The sequence below is a fragment of the Desmodus rotundus genome, chromosome 3, assembly GCF_022682495.2.
Source record: "Desmodus rotundus isolate HL8 chromosome 3, HLdesRot8A.1, whole genome shotgun sequence".
Taxonomy (NCBI): domain Eukaryota; kingdom Metazoa; phylum Chordata; class Mammalia; order Chiroptera; family Phyllostomidae; genus Desmodus; species Desmodus rotundus.
The window spans coordinates 38,994,466-39,010,867 of NC_071389.1; the positions used below are offsets into that span (position 1 = coordinate 38,994,466).

Here is a 16,402-nt window from a genome sequence, read left to right on the forward strand (position 1 = left end):
ACAAAGTCCACAGAGCCACTATCTTTAGCCTGAAAATGTGTTTTTGTTTCTTGTCTCACCTGATTTAGTGCCAATTTTTTACTTTTTAATTTTTCAATTACAGCTGACATTCAACGTTATATTAGTGCCAAAACCTTAAACAGAGGGATTTCACATTTAAAAAACAAGACTTCTAGCTGAGAACCTGACTACTTTGCTCCAGCATTCCCATATTGCAACTGTCGGCTGAGCTGAATGGGGGCTCTCCAACCCGCCCCCTAACTGTTTCACTCACCAGTGTCCACTGCACAGCCCTTGTAGGCACCTGATCTTGCAGAACTGAAGGCACATGAAAGGCCCTTAAAATGCACCACACACATCCTCATTTCACCTAGTTAAAAATAACCATGTTTCTCCTTAGACTGCTTTTTGACCAAAGGCAATAGGAGAATTGAGGGAACTGCAGAGAAGGTGGCACTAAGAAAAGGCCATTTCACCCAGTCACAATCTCAGGGCTAATACTGGGTGACAAGGTGTCCATGAACTGGCCCCGCGTACCTTCCCAGCCTCACTTTCTCTGGCTCTGGCCACCCCAGCATTTTATGACCCAGTCACAGTAACTTAGTTAGGACTCCCCACACCCAGAAGTGCCCATCTCTACTTTTATCAGGGGCCCCTGACCTAGGACATGCCTCCTTCATGCCTTCATCGATTTTGCATCTTCCCCAGAAGACTGTACGCACTATACAAGCAACTATAGTTTCTGTCACACTTACCCTGTAAGCCTGGCACGGTACCCAGAATATAGTTATTGCACAAAAACACACACCTGCAAAGTTCAAGTTGCCTTCAAAATATTTAACTTAGACACTGACCCTTCCTTACCCAGGCAAAATTTATGTCTTATTTTTTTTACCTCAATTAGTACTTTTTTGGTTATACTTAGCCATCACATTATTATCTGTTTATTTGTGCTTCTCAGACTCATTCCAGATCTTAAGGATGGAGCCTGTGTCTTTTTAATGGCTATAACCATGGAGCTCACCATGGTTCCAGTACCGGTAGGGGCTCAATAAATGAGTAAATGGATGAAATGATAGAGGACAAAGTCCTCTCTCATAAATCATTACTCCTTGTAACAGACACGGAGGCACCATTACCTCCTCATCCCCATCACCGTGACCCTCAGCCTCACTGCCATCGTTCCCACCAGCATCACCGTCTCCATTGGACAGACAGCAGAAACCCGGTGTGTGTGGCTTTCTGCCGAGGAGCAGGGTCCACATGCCTGCCTCTGTGTCTACGCCACGCAGCTGCAGTACAGCCAAGGGGACGGAAAAGATCAGCATCCTGACGACTGTGCTCATTCTACCTGTTGCCACCTTCTCTTTCACACTCTCCCAATTTAAAACTAAAATCAAACAACTGCTTGTTTAGATCATATCGAAGACAAAGTTGCCACCATATCAGCAACCCGTAGTGCACCTAGAAGGTAGCTAGATGAATAATGTATGCATAATTCCATTCCAGTAGTGGCATGCTCGGTGTCTTTACCTACAGAACATAGCTCATATCTTCTTTCTCTGGAGTTTTCTGTAAGTTATGGATTAATAAACTCTCCTTAAGAGTGCAGCTTTATTAATCTTACAAAATATTCAGAAAAGGAAAATATTTTATTATGCCCCTCTAAAGTGAATTATGACAAACCAAGTCCCCAGCGTGGGGACAAGAAATAAAGTTGCTTTCTGCAGCAAATTGTGTGTGTGTGGCGCTGGCTTTCTCCCCTCCAGTCAGATTTGGAGTAAACAAAATAGCAAACTGTATCCTGACCTGTGAAGACAGGAGAAGCCACCAAGGGCACGACAAACCATGACCCAATTTCTGAAGGAAGGAAGGGAAAATTAGCACAGGGTGGCATTCGTTCAAGATCCCCCTTCTAAAACTGAGGGGGGAAGGAAGGGGACACAGAGAGCGGATGTCTGTCATCATTCAAGTCTGAATTCTCTTCATTATACTGAAGCGTGTCCTTTCAAGGGGAACACCTGTGTGACTTCCTGCAATCCATTCCACGTGTCTGCAGGTGGAGGGGTGAGGCAGAAAGAACCGCCACTTGTGCCCTGTCAGTGTGCACCCGGTACAGTTCTAATTGTGTTGTGGGTGTTACGTCCTCTGATTTATAAAACAACCCTGTAAGACCTCATTTTTCCTCATTTTTTTTGAGATTTTGAGAGTTAAGGGTCTTTGCAATGGCCACAGAGCTAGTTATTGGCCAAACTAAGCCGTGGTTTGACCATCTGTAAAATGGGGATAACAACACCCACCCTGTCTATCTGACTCTTCTAAAGATCGAAGGAGGAGATACCTGAATGGCACACGTGTGTACACACATGCACACACACATGAAATGCTACAGAAATATGAGATGCCCAGAACGCCGATCCACCGTATATGCACCTGCTGGCTTCCTTTATTCCATCTAAATGTCGAGCACTTCCATGTATGCACGAAACCAAAGATTCAGACCTTCACTGCAAAGAGGAATGAAATGGTTCCAGCTCCCCTATTAGCGCCGTGGTGCCCCTATGTCCTTTGTGCCAGGCCTCCAACCTAAGCCGAGTGCCCCCTTCCACAGAACCAGCAGGCTGCTCTGCCAGTCTGCAGGGGCAGGTCCAGCTCAGCATCCAGTGATTCCAGAGAAGCACCGCCCAAAACCGCGTGCTTCCAGGGCCTGTCTCCATTCACTCTCCCTCTGTCACGTTAAAATACAGGTTCACAATCCCGTATTCAAATTCACTTCGTCTGATGTGTTAAGAACACAGATTCTATTTTGCATCTTAGAAAGGCAGCATATCCTATGCCATACACTAACCTTTGATTTGTAATATCCCTTCCTGGGTTTGGGGTGACACCCTGCAATCAAATTCATTAGTGCTTCTTAAGCCATATGTATGACTATTTGCACTCAGATCAATAATTATTATAAGTAGTCTCATGAAAGTTCAGGTCAGATCAGGTCAGGTATTGCCACTAAACAAGTTCTAAAAAATAAAAAATAAAAACCCACCCTGTGTTTTCAGAGGCTTTCAGATTTGGGAACTGCAGAAAAGGAAAGACTGTTCGGTCCTACTCCTAACAAACGATTCACCAAGCACGCAACACCGAATCGCCTCACCGTGGCTGGACAGAGATCACTGCCAGTAGAGTCCCTCTCAACTTTCTGCAAAGGACGTGGGGTGGGCTGGGGTTGGGGGAGAGGGAAGAGGAGGAGTAAGTGTTTCACCTCATCGTTTTCCTTTAGCCCTGCAACACTAGCAAACACTTGTGTCAGAGATTTCTTTTCCTGGCACATGAACTAGTCCTCTGCCTCCTGGCCCCTTCCCCTCTCTATTGAGTGTAGCAAGAGGCCGATCCCAACTACATTTCCCAGGCCCCCTGGCCAATGACTTCCAGTTAGATGCACTCAATGGGAAAGACTGGCAGGAGATGGGAAGGAAGGTTGAGGAGAAGCTAGGGTCTCTCTCTCCCCTTCTCCCTTTCTTTCTGCTTCAAGACATCATCCCCAGAATTGGCCAAGGCTCCACTGAGGTTCCGGCCCACCCCTGTGTGGTGCCTGCTTTCACCGCCCAGCCTCTGCTACACTTCCAACAGCCCAGTTGGTGGGCTCTGGTAACACTATACCCTCCTTTAGTGCCTGCAGATCTAAATGCAGGTGGGCTACTCTTGGTCCTTTGTTTTGTTGTCACACTTACTTTCAGCTCTTCCAACACCTCCTAGCAAGTTTCCTGCATTGAATTCTTCCCTTTAAGTGACCTGCTATGTGTCTCCTGTGGAGACTCTCACTGATACAATGTATATCATTAAAGTGATTCCATTCTGCTTGGGCACCAGGGTGTGGCTGGTGTGGGTCTGGGTGTGTTGAGGGATAGCACAGACAGGCAGTCTGAACCCCTGACACACACTGGTGGGCAGAGTTCCTTCTTTAGGAAGTAATTTTAAATCAGCTGCAGACAGTCCACCGTGTGAAGAATCACCCACGTAAAACACTTCTGTTACTATGGGGTGTGACAAGACCTACAAAATCTACCTCCTGACCCTCTCCAAATACCTTCCTGCTGCAGTGAAATGATGCGTGTGAGAATATGGGGGACACAGCGCATTGTAGAAACTGTCAAATCACGCTATGCACCTTTAGGTTGAGAACCCTTCTTCTCAAAAGGGGTTGATTTGATAACACGGGAAGGAAAAAAGGAAGGGAGGAAAGGAAGAGAGGGAGGGAGGGAGAGGACAGAAAAGACACAGTTTTGGAATAAAAGGACCTAAAAACATGTCCCAAAAGGAAATGTTTAAAATTATAACAGAAAGCACTTATTCTGTTTTCATAGATTCAAAACAGTTCACTATAGGGACCCTTCGACCTCCACTGCAAAGGAACTGTGGTGGGCTTTAAACACTAAAGGCAGCAAGTAGTTAAGGTGAACTTCCTCAAACAGTGAGCATGCAGGGCATGAAGGACAAGTCCACAGAGCCCCTGAGGGGCTCTCAGTCTTCAGACGGTGGCACAGGAAGTAACAGGCAGAACAAGTGAAGGCGTAATGAAGTGTGGTGTTTAATAGAGACTGGGCTCAGGAAGCCTGAGAAAGATACATAAGCCTGGAAAAAGCAGGCAGAAGGAAGCGGCAAACTTAGATTAAGCCTATGTGGAATGGCTTTCATTTATTTTTTTTTTTAAATAGGGCAATGTTAGTCCAGCATTCAACCTGCCTCTTCCCAGCCATGTTGATTTATGGCTCCTCAGTCAAGACTTTGCTCTCCACTGATATGTTTAAGTGTATCTCGGAGTGACTTTGCTCTCAAATGTATTCAGAATGACATCTGGCCCCACAGCTATGAACCCACACATAGAACAAAGAGAAAATATATAGTATTATCAAATTAAGCAAGTGGTGCATCCCCTCATCCTGCTTTCTATGAGAGATCCTCTTCTATACCAACCTAAACTAGTATGGTATATATTATCTTCATTCCAGGAAAATACAGTGAAACACGCTGATGGCAGATAGGAGAGAACAGGGACAGAGGTAGACCACCTGACAATTTGAAATTTTATCATTGATTTCACAGCGGTAACTGTTGGACAGAAATAAATATCTGTCCTACACCCTAAAAAATAAATATTATTTGAATGAGAAGAAATAAGTGGGAGTGGGCTTATGAAAGAATCAATGTCATAAGGAATGAGACAGAGAGGAGGAGGAAGAGGAGGAGGAGGAGGGAGGGAAGAGGGCACAACTGGCAAGTCATAATCAACAAGACATGATGCCGCAATCGGACATCTCTCTCACTGTCCCTTTTTTACAGCTATGTTATCATTTCCACACACAGTGGTCCTTCCTCAAGTGGAATGTGCTCCCGGTATTCCACTCTAACATCGTCATAGTATATTTGAGGATTTTAAGGCAACATGAGGTGGAAAGAGCATTGATACGGGTGCAAGGGGGCCTGGGTTCTGTCCCAGCTCAGCTCGATGACTTGGACACGTCTTCATGTCTCTCAACTGGTGGCTCCCGTGTCAAAGTGGGAACAACATTCACTGACATGAGAGAAGCCTCAAAAGTCCAATTAGACTGTAGCTACCAGCCAAAACTTGCCCCTCGGGCAGCCAGGTGACTACGGCCGGCCCGCAGTGCTGGACCAGTGTGTCTGGAGCCAGACTCTGGCCCCCAGGCCCCGGCTCCTGTTATGTCAGACAGGGTGTCTGACCAGGAGAGGTCTGCGCCACCTGTGCACATGTCCTCGCTCTCCTGGGAAAACCAGAGATGTCTTTCAAAGACCTCTACCAACCGAACCAGGGGAATGGCTGCTACTTGGACTGATCGCACCCTCGCTAGCCTCATTTGTCACTTCTGCACTCCCGCAGGCCCACGGGGACAAAGGACATCATCCCCTACGCTGTCAGCCTATAAAGAAAGGAAGCGATCCAGTCAAGAGCGGTGCTAAGCTGCCCACGGCCTTTTCCTTAAGGCTATTCTGAGTATCAGACGAGAGCTTGTAACGCACCGAGGGCTTAGTAAGCACTCGATGAGCACGAATTTCTGTCCTCCCTTCCTAAATCCCACCATCCAGAATAAGAAATACAGGTGGAATGTGAGGAAAACCAACATATAATTAAGAAATATAATTTTTGAAGATAGCATTTACAATAGCAACTAAAATATATAAAGCACCTGGAAATAAATGTAACAAAAGTACCTATCTTTATGAAGAAAATTATAGTATGTATTGAAAGACTAAGAACTAAATAACTGGAGAGAGGTATTCATGAATAAAAATACTCAATATCATAATGACGTTATTCTTCCTAAATTAATCTCTAAACGATGTTAACTCCAACCAAATTTCAAGAGTATTATTAGGTAACTTTAAACAATGATTACAAAACATATGTGGAAGACAAAAGGCCAAGAAAAAGCAAGACATCTTTGAAGAATGTTGTAGGGGAATTGTCCTGCCAAATACCAATGCTTATTACAAAGCTGTAATAAAGAAGTGTGATTCAGGCAAAAGAGTGGACAGAACATATGCCTAGAAATTGACCCTAAGTACCAGGATGATGATTTTTTTCCCCATGTGGAAGAAAATCAGAACCCATTCCTACCTCACACCACACACACACACACACACACACACAAGCACACACTCACATACACACCCACCCACATGGATTGTGGATCCTAAGGAAAAGGCAAAACAATAAAGCTTTTAGATGATAATAAAAAGGAATATCTTTAAGGCATTAGGGTAAGAAAAGGTTTCTTAAGCAAGACATAAAAAGTACTATCCATAAAAGAAAAGATTGATAAATTCAACTGTATTAAAATTAGGAAGTTAGATGGCAGAAGGCTGGCAGGAATCCAACTCCTATGTGGTCTGTGAAGCATTCAGCTTCCCAGAGGAATACATTACAGTAACCTTTCTGCATTCATTGAAACTATGTTCCAGCGGTACATGCCATAGCTGGGATTCGGCACACGGTTGGCCCACCTTCGACTTCACCCACTGTTGGATTATTGGCATGTATGGTTTAACATGCGTGTATTTGAGTGATTGTATTTTATATTTAGAACTTTTGTGAGCGTGCAATCGTGCTCAGAACGTGTCCCACAACTCAAGACCAGTGCCACCACAAGTCACTGTCAGTGGGTGGGCATCGCTGGGCAACCACAGGACACGGCAGGGCCTGGCTCCTCTTCCTTAGCCTCTGTGCAGTGTCTGCATTCTTTCGGACCACTCACACCCAAACGTAATGCTCAGTGCTCGTTCTGCTCTCACTGGGATTTTACTTCCACTCCCAGAAGCACAGCAGAAATCTGTACCAGTGAAATCAAAGGCAGAAACACTCAGGGTAGATTCTTGGCCATGATCAACTTCAATCCCTGTGGGAAAAGCTAATCTACTGTGTCCCATAATGACCATTACTGGGGACAAAAAGCCTCTCACAGTGAGCCTGGAAGTCTTCCCCTTTCTCCTCTCATTCTTTCTGTCATGCATTCCTCAGCAATCATCACACGTTCATTCTAGATATTGACATGTATGCAATAATATATGATAGGGCAGGCTAACAGAAAAGGAAAATGTCACCCAAATATGGCATGTTTTAGATTCTGTGAGCTTTTCCAAGAGGATGTCCCTCACATGTATCAAGAGAAATGCCTGTGTTGGTATGAGAGTGCCCAACTGTAACACTCTGTTCCTGATGAGAAGTTACTCCTCCGGGACCTGAGGACTGGACCCTCAAAGCATGTAGTGTCCAGGTACTGACTAATTAATTAGCATCGTCATTCACAATTTTTCTTTTTGATCGAAAGCATTGACCTTTATCATATTTTCCTGCAATGGAAGTGGCTACCTCCACTGAGTCAGCTATTTAACAGGACGGACTCACATACGTGGTTATTGTCAATGATTCTAAAGACGTCAAGAAAACACAGGCGCGAGACTTTCAATAGATGACGGTTACTATTTATTTCCAAGTCCAGATTAAAAAATAAAGAATGTCAATGAAAAATGTTTTCAAGATGCTGATCAGAGAGAATTGCAATACTGTCAATGGATAACAATTTACCCCAATCTTTTTATCCACATGAACTTAATGAACCGCATCAGACTACACAAATTTTATTCAATTCAACCCAGCAGAAACTTATTGAGTATCTACTACATTTCAGGAACTGTTGTTAAAAGGAGAAGCTACATTTTCTTCCCCTAAAGAACATGTAAATGTCCTTTTTTGGACATTCATTACATAAAATACTATTTTTTTTCCTAATTCTCTCTGTCACAATGAGCTATAAACTAGATGACAATCCCATGGGATTTGTTTTAAGTTCGTCCTTCTGAGAAGCATGTTCAAAAGAAATATACGGAATGACAAACATCAAATTTAGGATAGTGGTTACCTGTGGCAGGTGGGAAATGTGATCAGGGAGAGGTTACTAAGGGGCTTCAATTAAATGGCTTGATTTCTTAAGCTAAGTGGTAGGTACAAAGGCTTGTTTTGGGTTTCTTTTTTACGGTATTGTTATTTATATTCTTTATATGTGTTGAATATACTACATTTCAAATCACACCTATTACTTTCATAATAAAATTAAATGTTCTTCCTAAAAATAAGTGATTACCAACAGACATTTCCTCTAATCTATCTCTTAAGACACTGAGGGGGGGCTCCTTGAAATCAAAGGTTCTATGGTACATAAGTTTGGAAAATGAGTTTCTTTACTGGAGGAAATCTCTGAGGCTCTATTATGTCAGTAAATACCAAGTCTTACTGAGAGTAGGATCTATAACTCAGTACTTTACTGAGTACTTACAAGCACAGAACATTTTTCCCTTCAAATGCTCTTCCTTTGAAATACAACCATCTTGGGGAACACTCATGTTCCCTGGAACACAGTTTTGGAAAGTACTGTATAAAATCTTCCATTTCAGCCACATACTCTACATTGTAGACACACCCAGCTATGCCCAACTCCATACAAATAATGAACTTGCATGCCCACCTGTCTTTATTCATGAAATTCTTTCAGTCTGAAATCCCTCCCACCCCTGAGAAACTCCTCATCATCCTTGCTGAATTGCAACCTCTTCCGCAATAACTTCCCCACCCTTTCCTTTCTCCAGGTGGAACAAATGTCTCCTCTGGAAGCTTCCACTGCTGTGCAGATATTTTCTGTACCACATCTCACACTGGAGAAGTTATTTAGGCAGGAAGCTGGGTGCCTAGATGGCAGAGATTGCACCTTTGCATTTTTGGCACTGCTCATAATGCCTAGCACCCTAGCACAGAGCCAGAGTCAGACACAATGTAGTTGCTCAATAAACATTTGTTGAATGGATGTAGGTGTGATGTCTGTGCGCATAACTGAAGTTGGCTTCCTCAATTTCCCAGACACTCTCAATGCATCCTTGTAACTTTTCAGCCTTTGTTGTCAATTGTGACACTAACAACAACAACACAAAGAATGACTGAGAGACAAATTCTGCGGCAGAAGCAAGGACAGACAAAGGAAGACAAAGGAATGGCCTGACTGATGGCTAGTGAACAGATAAACCATGAGTCCAGTGAAGAAACAGAAAGACTGACCATCAGAGAGAGTAAGAAATTGGTATGAAGCTCACAGCCAATACTAGGGTTGGTAATATTGCAAGACTCACCGTAGGCGGTCAACACAGCTGACCTGAGTTCACTCTGACCTTGTTACCTCTGTCTGAGAGGGTGCGCCTCTCATTTTTACTCCCTGAGCTAAATAACCCATCTTTGCCACCACAAAACTTTTATCATTTTAGCTGTGAGTTCTATTCAGCAGAATTTTATTTCTGTTTTCCTTTCTCTTTATGAGAATCCCCCACTGGCATTGTAGATTGGCTGTATGTCAGGTTCAAATAAAATAAAATAATAATAATAAAAGCAAGCTGGCAATTTCTTTCCAATAGAATATGCTGCATATTTCATGAACTAGAAGCCAGAGGAGTTTTGTGACTCCTGAACCAAAACCTTTTCATATCTGAGGACTAAATGGAAGAAATATACAAAGAGCATCTCGCAGAAGAAACCTGATCATTTGCTCTCCAACCTAAGGGAAGAGTTCAAGTGATTCATTGACTTAATGTTTGTTTGTTTGTTTTAACACAGATTCCTATCCTGACACACATTTCATAGACTGCGTTTAGCGCTAGTTTTCATGTATATAAATGTACTGCCGAGGGGGGGTTCCTTCTCCAACTGGATATTCGTTTTTCAGAACAGAACATCTGCCGGCTCTTGCTCTGAGCCTGGCTATACCTCCCCACCTCCAAGTTGTATTTATATTTTCAAGCCACTTCTTTGTCCCGATATAAGAGGCAATCTGGTCCTGAGGAAGGAGCACTGGACGAAGAGTCCAATAATTCTGTGTTCTGACAGTGCCTCTCAGGTGTAAAGTTCTGTATCTCCCCAAGCCTGGTTTGTTTTCCAATCTGTAAATTGGGAGAGTTGACTAATCTGCTTCTAGAATTCAATCCATCAAACAGTCATTTTCTTTTCCTGAAGATAATTGCTGCAGGTACCATGGCATGGAGACGTAAGTATGGTGGGTGTCACAATTCCTCTCACAAAGAGGAAAAATGTTCAAGAAAATATTTCCAATATGCTAAACAAAACAAAACTTTGTCTGAAATGCCAAAATATATCTCTTATTCCGTACCCCGTGGTTAGGGGGGAAAAGATACTATTAGGATGCTTAAGGCTCAGGATATTAATGACAAACAAAAAACACTTTATTATCAAAGGGAAGGATTTTTTATCTCATTTAAGGGTAATATTAGTAACTAAATAGCATTACATGCTAGATACTATTCTAAGCACTTTGTGTTAAGTCCTCTAATCCCCACAACAATCTTTGGGGCAGGTACTGTTATTTCAGTGTAAGGAAAACTGAAGCACAGAGAAGTTAAATACGTTGGTCTGGGCCACACAGCTGGCAGGGCTGGGGGACCTGAGGTCTGAACCCAGGCAGTCCAGCACCCACGTCCAGACTCCTAATCACCTGTCACATCACTGTTCCCCATCAAACTTTACAAATTTTACAACCCACGTGGGAGATAGCCAAGATCACCTCTCCACTCAGAGGCAGCATAATACAGTGAGTAGGGCAGATCTTGGAATCAGAATGCTTATTATAGTCAAACCCTAGTTCTATACCTTCCCAGCTGAGTGACCTTGGGCCAGTTACCAACTCTCTCTGTTCCCCAGTTTCCTTATCAATTAAATGGATCAGAATTAGAAGCATCCACTTTAATTTATGAAAAAATAAATACATGCAAAGTGCTTAAAAGGGTAGCTATTAATAAGTACTCCATTAAGGTTAATTATTCTTGTTTTTATTAATAAGGGAAGTGATTTTCCAAACATGACAAAGTCAGAAAGTACCTGAATTCAACCCTGGCCTTCCAATTCCAAATCCCATCCTCTCCCCATAGCAGAATTCCATGCTCTCTGTTGCTGTAAGTTATCCTTCTCCTGAAATTCTGCTACGTGCTAAAGCATCCAACAAGACCTTTTCCCCTAGAAAATTGCTCAACGACTCACAAGGTGGATAATGTTGCCTCTGTTTTGCAAATGATGAAACAGGTTCTGAGAGTGATTTATCCTCAATCACTTAACTAAGTGAACCTTCTTTGTAAGAGTTAGCCCTAAATAACATTTAAAGTTCCCGACAGCAGCCTTCAATTTATGCAATTTTTAAAAGTGCCATCTAAAAAACATAAACTGTGACTTTTCTTGCTTTGTTAGCTTTGTTAGTTTGAGAGAAGGATTGAATCCCAGCAAAAACAAAATGTTTGACTGGAGTGAATTATCAAAATGAAATGCTGCCTCAATTAGATTCTTCATTTGCCTGCAGGGTGGCCCCAGGCATCCAAAATCCACCAGCTGCAATTTGTAAGATGGGTGCTATCAGGTACCACGCCAAACACCCACCCATTTCAGAAAAACTACTTTGGAGGGCAAAGAGAAGTGAAGCAGCATATTCCTCTTTGCTTTGGGAGGAGAAAATGAACAATAAGTGATACCATCTCTTGCTGGCAGCCTCACACAATGGTATGTCTTGCAAATGAAACATACTGTGAAACAGCTTGAGAGATGAGCTTCATCAACAATAAGTAATTTTTATTCAGATTTTATTGTTGAGTACAATGAACATGATTAAATGTTTCAGATACGCCTATTCAGACCTTAAGCAAACCACCAAAAAAAAAAAAAAAAAAAACCCTACTAAAAAAGCCATCTTCTAAATCTGCTTTAGGAAGAGCTTTAATTGCCAACTTGATGTGTAGAACCGAATTCCCACTTTTGAAAACGGCACTGCTCCCAAGAAGATAGTAACACATTTGTACTTCCCACCTTGGCCTTTTCTCTCATCCCTTCGGATCCTCTCAGCGTTGCCAAATAGTTACAATGTCAGTCTTTCAAATCATTGCATTTTGAACTTCCTAAACCTTTACGAGGGCCTCTGTGTAGGATAAAGAACAATAGCCCTTCAAAAGTCATGTCTGCGAGTTCTTCAATACTCCATTTGAATGCTGGGGTTTCAATCAAGGACATCAGCAGACAATTTCTGATTGCTTAGAAGTTGACTTTTATACAGCTTTGATTAGGTCACCCTTCTCAATAGGAAATCAGGAAAATCCTTGATCCCTTTTAGATTCCAGAACTGTCACCAAGCCTTGTCGGGATAGGAAGTGACAGAGATGGGGTGGGGTGGAAGGGTGGAGCGTTCCAACGCCAGCCAACTTCCCCTCCCCCATCGATCTTCATGCCTGTGGAGTTGGGGGTTCCATGCGGAATCACTCATAGTCGCAGAGATTAGAAAAACAATGGGTGCTAATTCAGGGGGTGGGGATGGTTTATAATGTTATGGATTTCCCAAAGGCCTATAATTGGCGCGTAAATGTACAAACGTGAACAGGATAATTAGGGGGTTCTGAACATAAGCTACCTTTAATTTGTATGATTACTTAAAAACATGTTAAGTGTTATGAAGTGTCAGCGGAACCCCAACAAGGCCTTTATTCAAAACCATAAACATTGTGAAAGTGTATCGAAAGGGCCAGTTGGAGAGGAGGGAGGAACAAGGGACGGAGGAAGGGTCCCAGCGACCGGCTGAGAGCTGCATTGTAGCTTCCTTCTCCGAGGACCCACCCGTCCGCCCTACTCTGGGGCAGCAAAAGGCGCGCTCGCTTCCACAAGCTTTCCACTGGACCCTCTTTCTAAAGGCGATAAGCCCAAGCGTGCGCTGGCATCCAAATACACGCACAGGCACGGACCCTCACGGGCACGCACCCCACCCTCCCGACACACGACGCAGCACACAGATGCCCGCGCCGCGGCGCTCTCCGCTCCACCCACTCGCCGACGTGGAGAATCCAGCGAGAGCCAGACCCCGGTCTCCAGGCGCCCGGGGCCTCCCCACCCCCACCCCATTCCTTTGGACTCTCTCAGTCCAGGCGGAAGTGCCCAGGCAGACCCCCAACAATGAAGACTTGTGTGATGCAGTTGGGGGTGGAGGGGAGTTTACAGGGAGGGAAGCACACACAGTCCGGCGGGCCCGGGACTGTGCTAAGCAGGAGCTAAGCGGCGTCAGCCGAGAGTCAGCTCTCCCTGGCGCAACTCCCTCGCGTCCCCTATCTCCCTGCTTGGTTCACAAGCACCGCCAAAAAAAAAAAAAAAAAAAAAAAAAAAAAAAAAAAAAAAAGGACGCTTTAAAAAAGTGCACAGAACATACGCGCCCTCCCACCAGGGGTCACAATAATACTTCGCGGGACGAAGGCAGCGGGAGGAGAGTCCCGGCTGCAGCCACCACCGACGTTTTGGAATTTACTTTGTACACTCATCCAATGACCCCTTTCCGACACCGCGACACAACCTCCCCCATCTCTAACTCCCTGACTCCAGATTTTCTCTTTTCATGGCTTCTTCATGGGCCAAACCACGGGGATTTTAAAGTTTCTCTGGGGCGGGGGAGCGGGGAAGGAACTGCTCTCTGCCTCCGAAGTAGAGCGTCTGGTCTGGAGCAGAGCGAAGCCAGAGGGACCGGCTGGGGAAGCGACCTGTCGGGGTGGCGGGGCGATCGGGGGTGGCAGGGAGGTAGGGGCGCGACAGAGAACTGAGTCGGTGGAGGACCCGCGGAAGGGCCAGGATCGGAGGAGACGCGGGGTGTAATTCTGAGGGTGTCTGTGAAAGGATAGGGGTTCCTGAGACAGTGCGATAGATCTGGCTTTTCCACAACTCGGGGAGAACCGCAGCGCTGCAGAGGTGTAGGGAAGTGAAAAGCGGGCCCGGCCCGGGAACGCCGCGAGCGAGGCAGGGAGAAGGGCTCGGGAGAACCCGGTAGCTTTTAGAGTAGGAGCAGGAAGGTACATGGATGAGTAGAGCCGAAAGCCCAGGAGGAAGAGGGGTGCAGGGGGTTCTGGAGACGAGTGTTTGGGATGAGCAGGTCTGGAGAGAGGACCGCGCGTTGTCAGAAGTAAAGAGATCGGGGGTTATGGGGGAGCCCTATAAGGAGGGCGCAGAGGTCGCCCCTTTCCCCTAGCGAGTGGAGGAAAACTGCAGTCACCGTCCCCGCGGCGCCCCTAGCCGAACTCCTAAGAGAGGCGCCCAGGAGCCTTCCTCCACGCCTGGGGGCTCCAAGTGTCCGGGCGCCGTGTCCCCAGCGGGCACCTGACAGCACTGAACTCCTGTCCCGCCGCGCCTCACCTCCGCTCGCCACGAGCATCCTCCTCCGCTGTCGCAGCCGCCCGGGAAGCGGCTCCCCATGCCCGGCGGGCGGCGGCACTCAGGCTCGCTTTCCAGCCCGGGGAAGCCCGGGCGAGCGCAGAGCTGGGTCCATCCTCCCCGAGAGCCACCGGCCCAGCGTCAGAGCAGGGGGAGGAGACCGCCCGGCGTGCAGACCCGCCTCCTCCCGCAGCCCCCGCCCCAGCCACCCCCACACCCACCGGGGGCCGCTAAGCTGCTCACCTGCGGACTCCCCGGCCGCCGCCTCCTGGCCTCCCGCCGCGCGCCCTTCGCCCGGGCTTTACGGCTCCCGCTCCCGCTCCCGCTCCCGCTCCCGCCCGGGCGCTCTCTGCGCTGCCGAGCGCGTTCCGAGAGCTTAGCGGAGTCGCGGTGGAGAGGAGGAGGAACAGCGAGCCAGCGAGCGAGCGGGGGCGCCGCGGTTCGCAGTCGCCCCTCTGGAGCCCTTGCGCTGACTGCCCATCCCGGCGCCCGGGAGAGGGAGAGCCGAGCAGAGAGCACGCCGTCCCTGCCCCGGCTGTGCGGGCGGGGAGAGTGTAAGGGAGAGAAGGGGAAACGCTACCAGACTCGGGTTTCACAAAGTGTCCGTGTTTTTGTCACCATCACCATAGCCTGGCTCCCGTCATTTTTCTCTGGAGCCTACTCTTCTACCCAAGCCTCCCAGCAATGCAAACCCATCAGGAGGGCCAGGGGGCGAAAACTGAAACTGAAGTCCTGCGAGGGCGTGTTGCCCCCACGCCCCTCGGCAGGAGGGGGCGCTAGCTCCCAGCGGCCAAACCTGGTTTGGAAGCTCGGGTCCTCCCTGAGGCTTACCAGACTAAATTGGGCAGAGGATGGGAAGGTCTGCACCTGTCACGTTTTCAGCTGCCCTAGGAGGGATTCTTGCCCCTGACCGTATGCAGTTAAACCCCAGCTCTTCCTTTTCCCTCCACCTCCCCACTCGCTTTCTTAGAATGCCTGGGAGAGGACAAACCTCAGATTAAAACAGGAGTGGAAGGCCCCAGCTCCCTACTTCTGGTCCTAGTTTACAAAGATCCAATAAATGGCGAAAAACATTGTGTCTGTCTAGAATTTTTGTACCCTGAGACTAGATTCAACTCCAGTAAATGCCTGTTGTCTATACCAGCCTCCAGAGGCCAAAATGCCAGGTGTGGGAGGAAAAAAAAAAAAGCAAATCAAGGGCTGCCCCATTGGAGCAGGGAGTGGGAAAAAAAGGCAGGCAACAACAGTTCCTTACAAAGTTTATTTTCATCCTTTTTAGGGGCCACATGTCTGTCCTCCAGCTGTGTAATAATAAAGCTAATGTGGTGGATTTGAGTTTTGTTTTTTTTTCCCCTCATAGCTTTTGTCACTCACCCATGAAAATTTAATGAAGCATCTAGGGTTATTACTTCCAGAGTCAATGGGCTAAAAATATTTAGCCTAATGCACTCCTTGTGGAGCCAATAGGTCCATGGTTGGTACATACACAGTCATAGAGAGACCCTCCCTTTCTCCACAAAATTCACGACCCATTAAACTTATCCCGTAATAACAGCTTCTGTGCAAATGGAGGCACCAGCAAACGGAGGCTGTCATGCACCTCCTGAAAAGATA

At 46.2% G+C, this 16,402-nt stretch overlaps 1 protein-coding gene across 1 annotated transcript in view; it reads right to left on the minus strand.

Moving 5' to 3' along the window:
- The window catches only part of DAB1 (DAB adaptor protein 1), a 390,626-nt gene extending 375,714 nt beyond the window's left edge, over positions 1–14,912 (minus strand). Inside the window, exon 1 of the mRNA XM_053920559.2 lies at positions 14,771–14,912. The gene's annotated coding sequence lies outside the window, so the exon portion shown is untranslated. The remainder of the gene's footprint in view (positions 1–14,770) is intronic.
- Between the last annotated feature and the right edge of the window lie 1,490 nt (positions 14,913–16,402).